This window comes from Lacerta agilis, chromosome 6 (assembly GCF_009819535.1).
Source record: "Lacerta agilis isolate rLacAgi1 chromosome 6, rLacAgi1.pri, whole genome shotgun sequence".
Taxonomy (NCBI): domain Eukaryota; kingdom Metazoa; phylum Chordata; class Lepidosauria; order Squamata; family Lacertidae; genus Lacerta; species Lacerta agilis.
The window spans coordinates 35165233-35186096 of record NC_046317.1 but is presented as its reverse complement, the minus strand read 5'-3'; positions in this window follow the sequence as shown (position 1 = coordinate 35186096).

Sequence of the window (20864 nt, the reverse complement as noted above, 5' to 3'; positions counted from 1 at the left end):
AATCGCAGTTTTCTAATAACAGATCATTTCTTTTTGTCTAACTTTAATCTGGTCCCGCTTGACAAGCACCATCCTTTTCATTGAAGGGTAAGACCACTTAAAGAAAGGCCAATAAGCCCTTGCACTGCTCAGCTGACGAGGGTGATTTGTCACCCTGCGCAGTGGTGGTCACACCAATGGATTTATCTCAAGGTAAATGGAGATGCTGAGACCTGGGACCTGGAGCTTTGATTAAGGCCCCCTTTTTGTAGTGTTGATAGATGTTGCTTGTGTTTATCTATTTGAAATGCCACTAAATCTGTGAATACAATGGGAAAAGAGAGTACTTTGCAGCTGAAAACATATTAGTGATTTATGTTTCGCTAAGAAGCACAATAAAGAGACAGAGGCTATTAAGGGGAGCTATTTTCATGAGAGATCGCTCCGCTTTAATACATTATCAACCACACCTTGATGAAGACCTACATGCATGCATAATGGTGTTTACTTATCCCTTTGGTTTGGCGCTCTGCACCTTGAGAATGCCTGGTCCCAAATTATTTAATAAGCTGGGAGGCAGCATCTTGGCCAGCCGAATGCATAAAAATAGAGCACTTTGCATGCTAATCCTTTTTCCAGAAGACAAGGGGGAGCATAACGCAGTGACCCGGGACTTTTATATGTACTTCGCAGCCCTTAAAAGAGTTTCAAAATCCTGCTGACCATCGTTGCCGGCATTTATTTGCCCCATTTTCCCAGAGATAACCAGCGGCGGTGACATGCAACCATTATAATGCATTGATATCACTTATAGCATGAATCAATGTCAACAAGACGCACCCATTTAAATGAATAGGGTCAGATGAGAGTGCTGTATCACCCTGACTTGTGTGACAGTTACAAATGCATAACCTAGTATGCATAATAGGAGTGTACAAACCAGTAGAGATTTGTAAACTTGGTTCTTTTCAAGCAGAACTGACCCCACGGGAAGAGAAAAGAGAAGAGGCAGCTGAGCTGTCTAAAAATAAGTTATTCTGTAGTTTACAGTATAACAGGAGGAGAGAGAGAGAGAGAGAGAGAGAGAGAGAGAGAGAGAGAGAGAAGGAGAGTGCATAATGAGAGTTCATCCTCTCAAGCTTGACTACAGAACACAATCCCCAAAATGTCATTAGGGAAGCTGAGCCACACTTTGCCCATGACATTCAATTAAAAGGAAAGGAAACACGTTTGATTAAAAACACATTCCTGTTTACAAATGCAGAATTGTGGGGTGTGTTTTCCTCCTAGTGTGTGTTTCCTGCCCACCCCCACCTCTCTTCACCCTTCCAGATGTATAGCCCAATTGCAATTACCCATTTGGCATTAAGTGCTCTGGCTTATGATATATGGAATTATTCCAACTGGGATTTCTCAACCTCAGCTCCAGTAAAGGACACTGGGCTTTATTTTGTTGTTGTTGTTGTTGTTGTTGTTCAAGCCCAGGCAAGCTGTACACCCTGTGGGCACCTGGAGTCTGAAAAGTGGCCCAGCAGGCAGGGCGATCCTCTGCCCGCCGTCGACTTGGCACCGCGGCGCGCAACTGACAGCCTCTCCGAGCTCTCGAATCTGGACAACACCTGCACCTCATTTGCTTTGCCGGAGCGCCATGACCTGACTGCTGATGCCGAGGCTTCCCTTTCATCCTCAGGATTATGACAAGTTATTAATTGCTGCCATTAGCTGCAGCAGCCTGCCTGCGATCTCTGCTGCTCTCTGGAGGTGAGAAGCGGCTCCATGAGCGTGGATGCCGAGCGACGAGACAGGAAGGGCCGGGGCAAACAGAGCAACAATCTGCCCAAAAGGGATTGTGAGATGGTGAATAATTTATTAGAAAACATTTTTCTTTGTCCTTCTCGCAGACCCACAAATCCTCCCTAAGCGCTCTTTACCAGCCTTGCAGATGATGTACTTACACATCTCAGAGCTTGCTAAATAGACTGGAGAGGCCACCGACTTCACCCTTAACACCGCCTTGCATGCATGAAACGCTTTTGTTCTTTCCTGGAAGCTTTTCCAACGGACTTTTCTTTTTAATGTGACAATGGAAGAATGCAAGTGCAAAATGGGCAGTGAAACAAAGTCCTTTCTTTATATATTTAGGGCCCTCTCCTTATGCAATTACATATAAGAAGCATGGTTGATGGGTGCCCCAGGTGTACCAGAGTTTCTCAGTATTAACACGGCAGTCTGTATTCTCACCGAAGAGGGGAAACCTGTGTCTGGGTTGTACTACTTCAGACTGCAGGTGGGGGGAATGCACATGGCTTCATGCTCCTCCAGTTAAAAAGCAACCCCTGCCTATAGAAAACTAGATCTTTTCTCCATGACATCTGATTTTCTGCATGAAGGGATTTTTTAAAAAGCGGAACAACATCTAGCCATTTAAGCCCTGATCTGCAGTCTGCCATGGTACCAACCTAGACCCAGGTTTCCTAGGCCTTCCTCCTCTATGAAATATATGTCATCAAGTTGGATATTAATGTAATATTTTCTGTTTCCATATATTTATAGTTTACTTTTCTCTGTGAATCATAAACATAAACATATTGGGTGGTATTTCAACTACCATGTTTTCCCGAATATAAGACATACCCATAAAATAAGCCATAGCAGGATTTCTGTGCATTTGCACAATATAAGCCATACCCCGAAAATAAGCCATACCCCGAAAATAAGCCATAGTGATGCGGCGCCTCCCTTAAGACGGCCTGGATAGGCATGGCTATGCAGTGTACCGATGCGGAGTGCTTAAAATAAGACACACACACACACACCCCGGAGAATAAACCATAGTGTGTTTTCTTGAGGGGGGAAATATAAGACAGTGTCTTATTTTCGGGGAAACACAGTAAGTTGCTGAGTGCATGGTACAGGCAGCAATGGCACTTTGACCCCCTCCCCCTGCACCCCTGAATCTGCCCCTAATCTGCGTGAGAATGCTTCTACTTAGTCTAGAGTCTTGGTAGTTCTGTGGGAGAGGAAACATCTGATTGTCCACCACTATGAGCAACCTAGAAGACATGGAAATTCTTTGTGAAGCTAGATGCTGACCATTCAGAGAGAGAGCAGCACTTTGTCTGGTGTGTCTAACGAAGAAGCCCCGATCTCTTGGTTTTCTTAAACTAATTACAGCTGTGAGTGGATTGTTATTGGGATTTTATGGAAGGCAGATTTATCCCTTCCTTGCCCAGCTGCAAGTACTGGAGGCAGATCCTTGTTGGGTGGCGGACTTGCAGATTGGGGAGAGGTGGAACTAAACTCCCCTACCTGCACACCGACATCCTGATAACAACTCCCCAAGCCTTTAATTAGCTTTTTTTTTTTTAAGGGATCTAGCTGCCTACTACATATTAAGTGTAATGTGTAGTTTGACCCTTGGAGGATGCCGCAAGGTAGAGGTCAATGAATTCTAGCTCTTGGGATGTAGGCAGAACTGGCTTCAGATTTGAGGGGGCCCTCAGCACAGTATTCTTCAGTGCCCCACCCTAAAAGCCCTAGTGCAGGCATAGGGAACCTTCGGCTCTCCAGATGTTTTGGACTACAATTCCCATCATCCCTGACCACTGGTCCTGTTAGCTAGGGATCATGGGAGTTGTAGGCCAAAACATCTGGAGAGCCGAAGGTTCCCTATGCCTGCCCTAGTGGGAACACAACAGCAGCGTTCCAGTGAAACCCAGGTTGCTTGCAGCTATTGCTAAAATACATCAGATGCAATATGACATGCGCCTTGGGGCATTGTAAAATACAAATGGCATCTCCAAACTGCCTGGCTGTCATTGGAGTATCCAAAAGAAGAGGACCAAAATAGGTATAGGTGATGGGCCCTGCCAGGCTTCTGGCAGCTCAGCAATTGTTAAAGGTTGCCAGGTGTTGATGCTGGTCCAGGGTATTGGCTTCATTATGCACAAATACATAATGGGGCGTGGATGATCATTGAACATCTAAGTGAGCATCTGCAGCTGCATGAGCAACACTCAAGTGGAGCCTGCAACAAAAGGTTGCAGTGTGGCAGTGCACCCTTCCAGGTTCTATTCACTCCATTCCATTCTCTCTCCTCCTGATATTTCATTCCCCGCCTCCACCAAGAAGAAGTCAGTGTTCTATAGCTGCCCAACATGCTCAGTCTATTCTGGGCTGTTTGGTGCTTTCTCCCACTGAGATTTTCCCCAAAAGTTCTTGTGTATTCCTGAAAACCTTGGTTCCCCCAAGGCTGCTGATCTCTCGCTCTTGTGATACCATTTTGCTACGTAAGGAACAATGCTCATACTCTGAACATTTTTTTTTAAAAAAAAGGCTCATCTCCCTTACTGGAGTGGGTAATTTAACTTTGTATATGTATCTCTTTTGTCTCTGGGGTAGGGAACAGGAAGGGCTGCTGTATGTGGATCTAATATATTTTAATTTGGCTAATATCTTTAAATCCAAGGGGTTGGGTGAACTCCCTGAAAAATTACAAGGAAATTCAGCCTTGAGATCACATGAAATAAAAGGTCAATTTTCAAAGTGTAAAAGCCTCCCGTCTTCCACGAATCTCAAGTCTAAAGGTTAAAAAGAAACAGCGCCTCCACCACCAAGACACCAGCTCCTCTGCAAAGCCAACTTTGCCTTTGGTCTTCTTGGGCCTTTGATAGAAAGACAGGCTGTAAACTGTCTTCAAAAGACACAACGCAGTGGTAAAGTGTGTGGAACAAGCTGTGTACACATGCCAGGTATGTTTGTATCTGCAGGAATGAATGGAGTCCCTATGAAGAGAGGAGTGTTATTTTAACACCTATTTTCACTTTGACTCTGTGGCAAGTTCGCATGAAACTGTCTTTCTGAGGGGAAAGCAAATCCATCTGTGTTTTCCCACCTGCAGGTGTTGAGTTGTTTGCTCCCCCTCCTTTAATTAAAAGCGCTAACTAATATGTTGGTATTTGGTAAAGGGATGTGAATTATAGCAAAGACAAATCATGAATGGTAATGAGAGGCAACAGGAGCACCTGATGTACCATCCTGCCCTTAATTACATTTGGTGATTAGCAATATAACGAAACAAAACAAAAATGAAATCCTTAAAAATCAGTTACTTCAGCATGAAAAATATTTTCCTTCTTCATAATCAGAGGCCCAAACATTTTAAGTAGCATGAAGGCTGATAGTTATATATTTTTCAACAAATATTTATTTTAAGCAGCAGGCAAATGAACATTCAGGATGACTTTCCTGTTTAAAATATATTTTCACCAACTATTTCCATAAAGCAAGTTTCTCTGTCTGCATGCATAGTTTTGAATACATTAGAAAATTAAGTTATGGGCATCTCAGGAGGGACAGAGGCAGTCATGTCTTCTGCATGTCAGAAGGTTTAGATATGGGGGAACAGGATTTCAGGAGATCCTTCAAGGCTCTTTTGTTTTGATATTATATATTCCTCTATCTCAGAATATTTTCTTAGTTCTTTAGCCTCTGCGTTCCTGCTACATTGCCTCTCTCCTCCTTCCCTTGCAGAGAATTCAGTTCAGACAGGGGATGCTGTGTTTGGACAACGTCATATTTTAGCTACAAGCTTTGTATAACATGGTGCCACAGGAGACTGAAGTGTTCAGCAAACACATTTTACCTAGCACTGCCTGCCTCTCTCAACTAATCTCAAAAGTAGCTGCTGTCTTAGGCTTCTATTCATAAAAATAGACAGCTAAACACCAATAAAAAAGAGTTATATATGTAAATCCAAACCTAAGCAACAAAAGCCAGCCTCTCCAAAAAGGTTCAGGGCAAGGATATTGCAAGCTTCCTTGAGAAGGGAATTCCACAATTCTGGTCCAGCCCCACAACTCTTACTATTTATGAATAGTCAAGTCTGACATAGGTACTTAACTAAGGCAACAAATGGGTCATTAAGGGCTTTTTGTGATACTGTCTATTTCAAATGGTTGTGAACCACCTTGAGTTGGCTTTTGCTCAGAAATGTGGGGGTACCACAGCCAAAACGTGGGTGTGTTGATTGAGATTGTTTTGGCTTGGGTTGCTTTTCCTACTGTGAAATAATTCTCAGACTGGAATCTCTGAGAAGGCTGCATCAATTCCATCCCAACAGTAATGACTTCAGATACACAGCACATGGGTTGTTGTTGTTGCTGCTGCTGCACTATTGTGTTGTGAGCCACTATGCCTCCACCCCACATTCCCAGCATGACTTGCCATGATGTGGTCACTTTCAGCAGAGCCCATAACATGTGCCCTGTTCAAAGATGATGACCAGAATTTATTTTTAGGGTTTCAATCTAGCATACAAATTGGGAATCCTTTTCAAAGATGATAGGCCAGGGATGGGGAACTAGCAGCCTGCCAGATGTTGTTAGACTACAGCTCCCATCATTCCTGACCATTCATCAAGCAGACTGGGCAGCTGGGTATTGGAGTCCAACAAAAGGCTTATGGTCCATTCTGGTATTTAATATGACAGGTGATCAACTGATTCAGCTTTTGTGTGCCCACCATTGAAGCATCCTGTAGCTCCCAGACGTACTATACTACAACTACCAGAGTTATTTATTTCTTTGAAACTTTCCAGGAATCCTGGGTGCCATGCCAGATATTGTATGATCTACCACTAAGACTGACTAAAATAAAATAGATCACCCTTCAGGTTGCCAAGAAGGAAGATGTTCCTTAAGAATTCTAGTCTTGAGAGCTGGCATACCTGGAACTAAAAATACAGACTCTTTCCCCCTATGGGAGAACATAATGAAAGAGGCATCATTTCCTGTGTATGTGTTCAAAGTAACATATATCACAGATAATAACGAATGGATAGTGATTGTAAGGTTAAATTTCCATCAAGGGGCTGATGAGTCATTAAGCCCCTCAAGCTTTGTTCTCAGAGTTTATTGCCTCATCATCATCGCAACTCCATGATGGAATTATAGCCTTTTAATTAGCACAAGCCCATTTGTTATCTCCTAGATTATTACACACAGAAAGAAGGAACGAAGGAAGGAAACAGCTCAAATTTAAGACCATTCCTGGCTCTCTAGGACTTGCTGTTATAGGATGTTATTGGTAAGAAATTAAAGATGAGTTCTTCTATGTAAGATACACATTTAGGCTTGGTTGAGCTCTTTCTGTGCCAGTAATTCAAAAAGATGAAAAATTCCACAGGAACCAGAAATTCCACCATGCCCAGCAAAGCTGATGGTTAATCATCACTTTTAGCAGTATGTAGCTCTTAGGTACATGTATTTTGTGGGAAAATAAACAGAAGCCATTCACCTGGCTGCTTCTCCAAGTAATTAAACTAACTGGGGATGCAAAAATGCCAAGTTTACTTGGGTCATATCCAATGCTGCTGTTCCAGTAGTGCAACAGAACATTCCCCTCTTCCCCTCTCTCTTGCAGCCCTCCACGCACCTTCAAAATTTGATCCAGAGAGCTGAAGGACCTCTGGAGCAGATTTAGAGGAAGTAAAGGAGAAGGAGAGGAAGGGGAAACACCTTTGTGTAAACAGAACTCCATGCATGCATTGGATGATACCATTATTGTGATATAAATTACATAGAGGTGTTTATAAAGCTACAACAAAATGCAAAGAATACAGAATCACAGAATCAAAAAAGCATTCCATGCTCAAAAAAGGTTGCATGTCATAAAAAATAATAATCCAATAAGTCCCATGGTTCCTGGGAGAGCAGAGAATGAGGTATCCCTGTGCCCCACTTTCCAGCCATCATGGAAAGAACCATGCACATATCGCTGCACAACTGGGCACCGGCAAGTTCATAAGTGGCATCTCTGTGGTATAGGAGAGTGGTGGGCACACCTCTCTACCACCACGTGAAGCCTTTATCCTCATTTCATTTATGTAATAACCAAGTCCAAGTTGACTTTTAGTCCAAGTCCATGAGTCACAAAGACCTTATGTACACCCTGACCTCAACACATTAAAACTGCAGCACATTGACTTGTGAACCAGGATGCAGATGCAGGCCTGACCAGGACGGCTTTCCTGTTATAGCTTCTGGGCTTGATGAGGCATGTGAAAGCCTTCTCCAGCTGAGGAATCACACACCTCTTCCCTGAGCTAACAAGCCCCACCTGGGCTGTGGGCCCTTGCCTGCCTTCCCTCAGAAATGATAGCTTTAAGTTCTGGAATCCACACCACCTCCAGTGGAACACTCACCACTACTGAGCCACCTGCCACTGTTCCACCAGCTGTGTCACCTCCGCCGCTTGTGGAGAAGCAGTGCTGACATTGGTCCCTGAAATAGCTTGCAAGACCTCTCCCAAATCTCAAGAGATATTTTGCTCTCCTAGACATCTTGCAAGACTTTAATGATTGTAAGAAAAACACTGGGGCCACATCTGAGTAGTAGAGTGCTTGGTATCTGGTGGGCAATCTTGCAGGAAATCACAGGAAATCACCTATCTGTTTACCTGTAAGCACACACCTTTAATTTTTTTTAAATACAAGTTTCTCAATCTACCAGATTTGCACAAAACAGCAGATTTGTGTGTGTTTGTTTGTTTTTGTGTGTTGCTCCAAACTAGGAAAGCTGAGATCCATGGGTATTTGTTTACATGTGCACATACACCTTTTGTGATCTACCATACTTGCACAAAAGAACAGTCCAAGAATAAAAATAAGTGATGCCTCACTCAAAACAGGGTCAGGATTTGGAGTTGTTCACATGAAAGGCTGCATGTCAATTCATTTCCTCATGCAGGCTTGGCTAGAACTGATCTCACAAGATCTTGCATGAAATCAGCATGAAATCAGCACCTATCCTGGCACCGCCTCTCGGCCAGGACGCAGGCCTTGTGTCAGTCTGCTGTCAGCAGCTCCCGTCTGGTTGCCCAGGAAAGTATAAAGACAAGAAAAAAATTAATATTTCAAACTTTTTTATTTCAAACTTCACAGAGAAAGGCTATAGAACCCAACCTCTTGGATAATGGCGTTGTCCTGAGTGAATCTCCATCCCCCTTTCTCTCTCACTTCCTCATTCGTCATTATTATCACCTCCTCGATGGGTGCCGCTAAGTGCCCTCTGTCTTCAAGCTCTTTGCTCTCCTACTTTTAAGGCTTGCTGGGTTTTGGGAGATGGTGGGTCTGGAATGCTTTCTTACGACAGTGTTATTAAGGTAGCTTGCTCTCATTGAGCTGGTAGCTCCAAGTCAATGGCACAGTAGCATGAGAAACTCTCTGACCACAACGTGTCAGCCAGCTGCTGCTTCAGCTCTGCCTGTTCCTCCACTCCCATTATTTCCCAACTTTCCCCCCTCATCTGCCTCTGAGCTGTGACCTCCTGCAAACCACTGTTGTAAATCTTCCTTTTCCTCCTGACCTGGAAGGGTCAGGATGGGGAGGTGGTCTCCACAATTCCTCCTCCTCTGTCCCGCCCCTGACAATGGTTTCACCATAAACCCAAGGTTGTCCAATTCACTCCAAAGCGGTGCCAAACACTGGCAAAAGGCCCCCTGCAACATTTGGCAGTGAAAACGCTACATTTCACTTCCTTTTTCACAAAGTGAACCCTTGGCATCCTAAACCACAGGGTCACGGTTTCACCCAAAACCCAACATTGTCCGATTCACTCCCAAGCGGCACCAAACGCTGGCAAAATTGAAATTAAACGTAACAACTGCAAACAAAAGGGATTTCATTAACGCATTAGGATTATAGCTTGATTCCATCTGCAGTTATCAAGATAATGTAATTTGCTACAGAAACAAATTTCAACACATGAGTTGGTTCTTGTAGCTGCACAAAAGCCTGTTGCAAGTGGGTGATAAAAGACATGCAGCAGTGAAATGCAGAAGCACATGATGTGCAGAAGCAGAAACTACCAGTCCAGAAATTGCCTCTTTGGAATTTGTGACACACAGGGAAAACTTCTGTTCTCTTAGAGTTCTTGGGGATCCTTTGTACTCACCGAACATGCCTTTAAATGCACTTTATATGACATCATGTACGTCAATTTTAATGTATATTTTATGTGAAGTATCCCTGCCTTGTACACCACACACTTCGTCCAGGTCCTCTCCCATCATGCGCAGAGCAAACATCTGTAGGGAGAGGGCTTAGAGCTGCAGGTGCACTTACAGTTATGGGGCACAAAATCTTAATGGTTCTAATTGGTTTTAAGCTTACAGGTTTGAATCTCCGTGGGCTGCATTTACAAATTTCTTCCCAGCCATTTGACAGATCGGAGGGGAGGGGATTAACTTTACACTTGTTAAAATGCAGCTGTCATGACCTTGGGCTCGTGTTGGTACTCCAAAATGTTGGGAAGCTAGTAGTCATGAGTGCGGGGGGGGGCAGGAGGGAACGCAATAACAAAAATAGCAAAGTAGGAAGAAAGCTAAATTCTTCATTTAGCTGCCGCCACCCCAATTTGATACAAATGAGATCTCATTTAATTCCAAAGAAATCTCCCTCCTGAACATTTTGAAAAGGTTAAAATGCAATTTTCTGAAACTAAGTTATTAGACAGAGGAATATTAACCTTTGAGCTCCGCAGACTCCCCCCCCCTTCTCTCTCTTTTTAATCTCCTTTTCATTTTTGTTTGTACGCCCGTTCATTTTTTATTTTTACTTTTTCACTTTATTTATTTATTTGTTTTTGAAATCGCCGCCCCGTTGCTAGGTAACAGCTGCCTCTGTGCACAGGCATGTTCGCCTATCTGTCTCTCAGCATCGTCGCCTGGCCCAGGGTACCTATGTCCCTAGTGCTTGCTGATGGCAATACAGTGTCTTACCAAGAGGAAAAAGAGAGAAAGCATTTATCACGGCATTGCACAGTAATGGCCACTCAGTGGAGGGGAAATTGAGCTGACCTGAAGGCCAAAGCTGTTAGGAAGACTGGTGGGAAGGGTAAAAGGGTCAGAATACCCTTTTCCCACCCACTTAGTGGGCAGTAAGCAGTGCCCCTGTTTCCACTAACACATTCCAAGGCTTTGCACCCGAAATAAATGTTTATTTGACATTACCAATAAAGTAAAAAATATGGTTTCAACACAGAAGCCAGAGATGTATTTACACAGAAGCAGGCTGCAATCCTATGCAAAAGTGTCATCTGCGTAAATCCCACTGACCTCCATGGGATTTTAAGCTAACAAGTTGTACAAAGGATCACAGCCTCTTAGGGAAACTTGCTTATGACTTCCAGTGCAATGCCAATCACATGTTACTACTATCAAGAGGAAATTATCATATCCTTTCACTTTCAACCTTCTTTCATTTACAGAAAAATAGGGAAAGATATGCAATTCTGTGGTTCCTGTCAAGTTAAAGTCATCCTTTCCAATAAGTATTTTTGGAAGAGGTTGGAAGTAGAAGAAGAAGCCCAACCATCACTATTTTCCCGAATAGTTTTATTTATGGCTTCAAATTTCACACTCATTTCTTTCACTTGATTTTATTTTTTCTGGCCCAAAATAACATTAAATAACAAATAACATTGAAGTGATCAAATTTTCTATTTCAGGAAAATAAAAAAATAGTTGTGGTTCTGGTTTTCATTGATGCACACAATCAAATTCCTAAGATTACTGGGGAGACCTGTGGAGAAGAAGGTCATCAGAATGATGAAATTCTAACTAAACTTTTTACTAAAAGCTCTCTTTACTATAGAAGCTTCAGTGATGGATGCCAGGAGAACTTACAGGTGTCAGCTATGTTGGTTTACCTGTTAATACGAACCATCTTACGAAAAGTAGCAATAGATGTTAACAAAAATGAGTTTAAATAATTGTTTTATATGGAAGTGTCATAAGTTATCAAATTATATAGCATAGTATACATTGATTCCATTTATTGATGGACTAAGACCTGCTCTTCTAAATAATATGAACACACACGCGCTCCAAATACAAATACTATTAATAGCTATCAATTCCAATCAACATGTTTGTAAAATGCTTTGAGCTTGTTTGTTTGTTAACAATCAAGTGGTGTATAAAAGTTATGAAACAAACAAATGAGCAAGCATAACTACATCCCAGTCTACTGGCACATTAATTTCCGTGTTAAGAACGGGCTTTCTGTACATGAGATGGTCCCAGCACAATTGCCCTGAGGGTGTGTGAAGCTGCCATTAGGCTTATAGGCATCCCATACATATGTGATGTTTGTGATTCTGTGTCTCACCAGCATATCAATGCAGGTGACAAATATCTAGAATTACCCCAATGTCCATGATAGTGCCAGATATAGGAGTGCTATATTATGGCCATATATACAGCACCCATGTGAAGACACTGACTCTTAGAAAGGATATCTTCATGTTGGCTAAGTCACAATCTTGCCTGATGGTCCTAGGCCGCCACAAATTGTCCCTTCTTATGTGAAAAAAGGAAATTTGGCTGTCCTGTAATCTAGGGGTAGCCAATGTGGTGCCCTCAATGTATCATCAGACTCCTATCAGCCCCAGCCAGCACAGCCAATGGCCAGGATGATAAGAGCTAGAATCCAACAACATCTGGAAGGCATCATGCTATAATCCCACCCAATAACTATTATAAGCGGAATGGGCATAGTTGTGAATATGCCATTCTAGTTAAGATTTGTCACAAATCAGGAAATTGTAGTTAGACTGCCTGTCACAGATTTTAAACAGGGAGTGAAAAGCCACTCTGATTACCTACAGCAACATAAATCACCTTCTCACAAATTTGCCATAATAATGGCGGAAAGCTAAAATTATAGGCTTTTTTTGTTTTGAATACTGTATAAAGCTATAAGTGCAATATATTAGTGTGAATGTGAAATACCTAGGAACCTTAAATTGCTAATATGGATTTCAGAAAGGGCAGCATTTAGTGACTGTTTATCCATTAGCAGATCACAGGCTGATTTTATATATTAGAAGTGCAGTCATACTAGAATGGCAATCAGAGTTCCTCCTATATTCAGAGTGTTCAGACAACAATATTTAAGCAACAAAAGAAGAGGCTGAGTCAATCTCAGTTTTAGTGAATCCCCAGGAAGTCATCAAATAAGAATGTGAACTTTAAAATTGATCAGGATTAATTTCACTGACACTGTATCATAACATATCTCTCTTTGGAGACTCATTTGTTGCACAGCAGATGCAAAGAAAGTAAGGAAAGAAATAAATCAGAAGGCAAGAAGGCAATTAGATTTTTGCCATTGATAAAATACTAAAAATGTCTGATTTATCAAAGCATTGACAAATAGAAATAAACACCCCCTTTCTTTTTAGAAAATCCTCTGAATTGCAAAAAAGAAAGAAAAACAATCTTGATCATATTATCAATAAATTTCACATTCCAGTATCACACAAATCAGTGGAATGGGATTTTCATTTGTTGAGTTCTGGAAACCTATAGCAAGAAATGGACTCTCTTATCTATACTTCTTGAGTGAAAGGTCATGCCCTAATACTTTTGCCCTGCATAAACAAAAAGAGTCACCCAGATTAAAACAGTATTTTTAGATATGAGCAAGAGTGAGGAGCCTATGGCCATACTATTGTTGTTGGGACTCCAAATCTCATCATCCCTGACCATTCGCCATTTGCTATGGGGGCTGATGGGACATGTAGTCTAACAACACCTGGAGGGTCACAGGTTTTCCATCCCTGGATATAAAGATACTTGCACATCTAAATATGGGCACCGTATACTGCACTGCAAAGAAAAATGTATTCAGCATTATTACGCAGTAGATTAATTTCAAATGTTGATCTATATGATAGTTCAGCTTGCCATTCCAGCCAGGCAAGAAGGGGGCAGTGTGTGGTCAGTGAGAGGGGGAGTAATATGGGAAGTGGGTGTGGCTGGGACTAAGTCCCAAAAGCCAAAGAGTGTGGCCCAATCCTGTACTGTGCTGTTTGCATTGAATAAAACTGATCAGATAATGGTTACCCTTTCTTGACTTCCTGCAAACATTGTTTAAAAGTATCTTCACAAATAGAGTTGCTGCAATGCTTAAGCTAAATTTAGTAATCATTCTGATACCACAGTGGGCAGCTGTTTGGCCTGGATCCAAAATATGTCCAAGCCCCTCTACATCTATAGAATGAGGGACAACTTTGCGCAGTCCTATAGAAAGGCTATAGAGAATGGACAAGTGATTCACATCCTCCCAAATGTACAAATGGGAAAGCTGTGTCTTCTCAGCAAAATGTGTTTGCTTCCAATATGGATAGAACACATCTGCCTCTGTTTTCTTCTCCATGGTTAATAACAGCTGGGTGCAGATCAGCTTCAGAGAACTGACTTGGAGGGTGGGGCTTAAACTCCCCTCTCCTGTACCACGGTGCACAACCAGATCAGACACCCTCTTTTCTGGGCAAGAAGAAGACATTGTGAGTTTCAGTCACCTGTGTCATGTACTGTTTGCCCCTAAAAGGCAAATCACATAACTGTGCTGCTAGACATATATGCAATTTCATTTTCTACTTGTGTTGCAAAGGATACAGCTACCTATTCTAAAACAAACCATTGTGTTCAATGGCAAATTATCAACAAACCATTGTGTTCAATGCCAAATTATCCACTATCAATTCTGTGCTTGAATCTGGCCCCTAAAGTTGCAATCCTCCGTGGCTCATTTGAAAAGACCTCTTGACCTTAGTGGGACCATTCCCAAAGTAAGTTGTTTGAGCTCCGTATTATGACAGATCACAGACCTTACCCCAGCAGTGTTTTGAACTGTGAGGCTGTGAAGAAGAGAAAAGCACCACTTCAGATTTGTCTGCTATTAAGTCATCAGCCTCCATGAAACCTAAGCAGATGTGTTTGAAGGAACACTTCAGATTTGTCATTAAACGGAGAGGTTATTCTTTTGACATTTGCTGACTTGCTCAGACTATCAATCCAGTCTGAGCTGACCCCACAAGACACAAAACAGGGTGAAGCTGCCTTTTAAATGGTTTTCATGCATTTTACCATTTGTTTCTCACATTTCCACAGCCAGACATAAAATGAAACCTAGTATAAAATTCCACGTGTAAATGATTGTGAGCCCAGCACCCATGATCTAACTTTAAATGAATATTTTAGGCCAGCTGGCTGTGAAGAATGGCTTTAAGGCACTTTTCTTGAGTTACTAAGCAGGAAATAAAATGCCCAATTATCCTTTAACCTAAATGTAGCATTCTTTTGTTCAATTAAGGCCACCACTGTGGGACTGGTGATTGCAAGGTTGATCTGGGTATGTTTGGCTGCGAAGTGCAATAGATATATAGAGAGAGAACCCCAAAGGTTGCAGCTTTAATTTTAAAACACACACATAAAAAGCAAGTTTCTAGGTTGTGAGGTTGAGTTTTTGAGTTTAAAATAAGCCAACACACTGAACTAGTGAGGGTGATTTGCAAACAGGAAAATGTATACTTCCCAATATTTATTTATTTATTTATTTATTTATACATACCCCGCCCATCTGGCTAGGTTTCCCCAGCCACTCTGGACAGCTCCCAACAGAATATTAAAAACATGATAAAACATCAAACATTGAAATATTCCCTAAATAGGGCTGCCTTCAAGTGTCTTCTAAAAGTCAGATAGTTGTTTATTTCCTTGGCATCTGGTGGAGGGCATTTCACAGGGCAGGTACCACTATCAAGAAGGCCCTCTGCCTGCTTCCCTGTAACCATATTTCTCACAGTAAGGGAACCGCCGGAAGGCCCTTGGAGCTGGACCTCCTTCTAATCCATGTTGAAGTTCTCTCCTCTAGCTTAGATGAAAAGCATCTCCTTTCCATGCAGAAGGTACCTGGGCATCTCCAGGTAGCACTGAGAAAGATTCCTGCCTGAAATCCTGAAGATTCACTGCCAGTCAGTGTAGGCAGATCTGAGCTAGACGGCTCAATGGTCTGACTTGATATAACTAAGGAAGCGTCCTCTGTAAGAAGTCAGATTTTGGAGCTGGTCTTCATATCTTCCCAAAAACTCAAAATCAAGAAGTAATTTGGTATGGCTTACCCTTGTCAGATAGGTGGAAGAATTTCATTCCTTCATTTTATTTGTATGTTATTTTTCCACCCAAAGAAACATGTTCAAGGTAGCTTACCAAAAAAGAAACCAGGGATACATTTCAGACAAACACTACAAAAATAAATGCATTACATAGCAAAACCATAATATAGTAACCATTTCGTAACATACCAAACCATATGATAACACACACAAAAACACATTTCAATACTGTAACAAGATTACTTAAACAGCATTCTTGAATTTCTGAATTAAGACAAATATGCCTCCTGCATAATGCTCTCCAGCATCCATTCTAAACTCAAATATTTGGAATATTTTGCAAAAGCCCAGATTTTGCACTTCGATCAAATTAAGATAATTACATTGATTTATATTATGTTAATTTACCATAGTCTTGCCTGCAGTATTTTTTAGAAAGATCTTTTTAGGCTGATGCCTAAAATAGCAAGTGAAACCAAAACACGCGTGTGTTTTAATGTACCCAGTGGAATCTGTACTGGGCATGGCGGATGGAGTTTCCCATATGCTGATGATTTTCTAGTACTGATCAGGAAGCCATGACTTCTGCTTGTGCAATGGAAGCCCCCCTCCTATTGCCTGCAGCCCCTCTCTCTAGCAGGTTGGGGACCCCCTAGAGCAGATTTAATGGGGGCACAAGGAAGAGAAAGAAAGGGAATGTCCCATGATACAACTCTATTTACCTAACTAAGGCTGATACCAACCCACATCATGGGAAAGAAACCACAATGATAAGGCTCACTGCAAAGTTTAGAGCCTGGGCCTCCTTGGAAAGGAAATAGACTACAGTGTATCACTGCCTGATCATTTGTCTTTCCAGTGCTTTCCACCACACCAACCCCAATGCATTATTGTTGTGTATGTGTGTGTGTGTGTGTGTGTGTGTGTGTGTGTGTGTGTTTGAATCACAGTGAAGAAACAGCTTGTAGCACACAGTTGGCAATATCCATATTGCATAGTTCATTCAAGGGGAGGCCATATTTCCAACAAACTTGTGACAGAAGCTCAGGAAATGCTGGCAATTTTTTCCCCTTAGCGTTAGTTAATGCTAGAAAAATACAGCTGTCAATTCTCACATAACAGCTGAGATTTGGTAGTTTCTAATGAAATACAAGCTGTGTTAAGCGGGAGGCATTTTAAAACTGTTGCTTCAAATACATGTTGCTAAAACAGTCAAGTCGTAAGCTTCATATGCCTAATAAGCTGTTTACAGGCTTGCATACCAGAAGTCCAAATTAATGGGAATACAAACTGAAACTAAAGAATGAATGATATCCTTTTGATGTGGGTTATATGCGCACTGGCCTTTTATAGGAGATGGGATATTTTTCTTGCAGGAGATTAATGATGAACTGTGAAATGTTTTCTTTGACATGTGCTGCTATACACAGCCCTGATGGAAGTAAATGTGGAAAATTGAGTGACTTTTTCTTTCTTTCTTTCTTTCTTTTTTAAAGTTTTTTTATTCAATTATCATGATGTTCCATGAAGGTTTTCAAACTGGTGAGCAACGCCACACTGTGACCAGCAATTTCTTCCTGGATTCTATATTGGGTAAATTAATTACAAGACAAGCCTTGGGAATTAAGTGTATTTTAAGTTCAGAGACATCTGTTTGGAGTCTTATAATACCTCTGGTCCCTTTGGAAATGTACTTGTTAGTATCAGTGGTATAATGTTCATTTCCGCTGGCAGAATCATGTTGTGATATCTTTGGTTTCAGCGATACTCCACTTGACCTACCAAGGGCATCAACAAACACTGAGGATTTTCCTCACACCATTCTTGTTTCCTCAGTATGGATCATTTAAATATAACCCAGATTATGTTATAAGAAGATGGCGACTGTTTGTCGTGCCTTAAATGCACGGAGATGCATTTTCTTTAAACAACAACAACAAAATGTAACAGGAAAGTGTAACATAAATTTGTCGGGCTTGGTAAATCAATAACGTGCCTTGCCTGGAATTTGCCCCAAATTAATAGTGCATCCTGTACACAGTTCACTCATAAGTAAATCCCCTTGAGTTCCATGGGCCTCACTCCCACCCAGGTAAGTGTGCAAAGGATTATGCTGTAAATAAGCACAATCCTGCACATGTCTTCTTGAAAGTAAGCCACTTCAGTTTAAGGGGGCTTGCTCTCAACTACATGAGTAGAGAAATGCAGCCTGAAATACCAATATATAGGCCTGGGCAGGCCGGGTCTTCCTGTTATATACCTGCTGGGATTGACAAGGCATCTGACCCTCACCTGAATCTCATAGCTCTCCTGATAAGTGCTTTGGTCTGCAGCCACAGTGTGGAAATAAAGGATGAGATTACCCACCAGATATCAGGCACTCTATTATTCAAATTAGGCCCCAGTGTTTTTGTTACAATCCCCTTCTCAATTAAGTAATCAATTTTAATCTAGAATTTAAATTCTCAAAACTTTCTTATTTGTTAATTTGCGCAAGTAAACTACTGTTCTCACTTCATTACAAACAGTATTTCTACCTGCAAGACATTTGAGCTAACCTGTTCCTCTTCCTTTCACAGATATTTTATTGCCATTTACAACAGTAGCTGCCTCATTTAACTCTTGAGGGAAATAATTAGCATCAAACGTCATGTGCACGGAAGTTGCCAAACCAATTAACCAACTAGAAGGATTACTGTTAATAGCACCAATTTTCCTATAACTTGATATTGCTGGATAGTTTTGATGAACTGCAAAAGCATTTTTAGTTTGCTTTCTGTTTCCTTCCCAGAACTTTTCTTTATTAGTGCCACTTTGTTTTGTACGATTCCTTGCAAATGAAGGAAAACAACTTTTCTGCTTGTATATGTTGATAATATAATTTTGGTTACTGAGAACAAACAAGAATGTACAAAAATTAGATTGGGTGCAGGCCTGGCCAGGACATAGGCGTCCTGACTGTGTCAAAGGTGACCTGTGTGCTTGCTTGCTTGCTTGATTAACAGCTGTTGGGAACTTCAAGGTCCCTGCTCTCCCTTCTTATGGCCTTTGTACTGGACCTGGAGACTCCAATAGAGAGCATTCCATGTCAAGAAGGAGGGCAAGTGGGCACCCTATCAAATGACAGAGCAGCAGCTACACAGAGCAGGGCCTTTTTGCTGGTGGTGCCCATTGTATGCCTCGCTCTTCCCAGACCTGCTCTCTTTTGACTTGTATTTTGGAGCTTTATAATTTAGGAAGATTTTGGAAGAACTGGTTGGCGAGTCTTATCAGTCACTGACGTATGAGCGGATTTTATTTGCTGCTATTCTGGGCTTTTGGTGCACCAGAGTTTACACAAGCGTAATAGAGTTGGCCAGGATGCCAGGATGGATACAATTTATGAGCTTTCTCCATTATCTGCACAGCAGGGGGTGTTCAGTCAACAGTGCAAAGGCTGAGCTGAAGCATTCCCTGCTGGTTACCTGCTTTCAGCAATAGGGGTCTATGTTTGGTAGTACCCAGTTGGTTAGCTGTCAGATTCTAGAGCTCCCTATTGGTGGCTCTTAGGTAATTCACAAAATACAGAGTCCATTCAGAGTCCATTAGCTGTCAGATTCTAGAGCTCCCTATTGGTGGCTCTTGGGTAATTCACAAAATACAGAGTCCATTCATAAAACACAGTGTTCATTCATAAAGCAGTAACATAAATCTCCATTGCTACATATTGGTGCATATTTCAGCGATTGAATGTACAGGTTTATGGCCATGCTGTAGTGCAGTGCTTATGTGACTGGGAATAAAAGGTGGCTGGGCTCATTGTCTCGGGGTCTGGGGGTGGGGGAGGTGACAAAACTGATTTCCAGTAAGTGCCCCTCCCCCTTTATTTCCACAACAAGTCCTTGAGTCTGTACTCTGAATAGTGACACCAGGGACCTAGAAGGTGCAGGGCTTGTCAGTCCAACCCCTGCACAGTATCATCAAGGCTGACCTTAAGGCAATTGCAGCAATTGGGCCAAATTGGGCCCCCGCACCAGGGCAATCTATTCTAGATGGATTTTATTTATATTTATAAGATTTTGCAGACTTTGGCTGTGAACTGGGACCCTACAAAAAAATTCAAGTTGCGACCCACTGCTTCAAATTGGGACCCACTGGCTAGCCCTGAGTCTCATAGTTGCTGGGCCTGAGTTGCCCTGCCCTTGCATGAAGTCTTGGGTTTACAATTTTGGGAGAGTGGAGACTGCAGCACTGGGGAGCGGGCAGGCTGGCAAGGCCCCCTAGATTTAGAGGCCTTAGGCTTCAGCCTACTTAACCTATACATAAATCCAGCACTGAGCCTCAGACTCAGTGGCTTCTCTGATTAGCCTTGGGACTCTCCCCAGATTAGTCTTGGAGGACCCCCCCTTCCCTTCAGGCTTCACATTATCTTGGAGTGTTTGGCCAGTTCTGTTTTAAAGCCATCCCAGTTAGTGACCTAGAAAGGAATGTGGCCCTCAGGATGAAAAAGATTGCCCATTCCTGCTATATAATTTACAGTTGTACCTTGGAAGTCAAATGGAATCTGTTCCAGAAGTCCGTTCGACTTCCAAAATGTTTGGAAACCAAAGCGCGGCTTCTGATTAGCTGCAGGAAGCTCCTGCAGCCAATCAGAAGCCGCAGAAGCCCTATTGGTCATTTGGGTTCCAAAGAACGTTTGCAAGCCGGAACACTCACTTCCGGGTTTGTGGCATTTGGGAGCCAAAATGTCTGAGTACCAAGGCGTTTGGGATCCAAGGTACGACTGTATTAGTATTGCACAAGCAGTATTACTTGTTATTATCATGTCACCAATGTGCATGTCATCAAGCAGTAATACTATGACATCGTTCATTTCTAGAACTCTGCTCATCCAGGATTTGCATCGCAGTATAATGCGCATAGGGACATGGGTGGTGCTGTGGG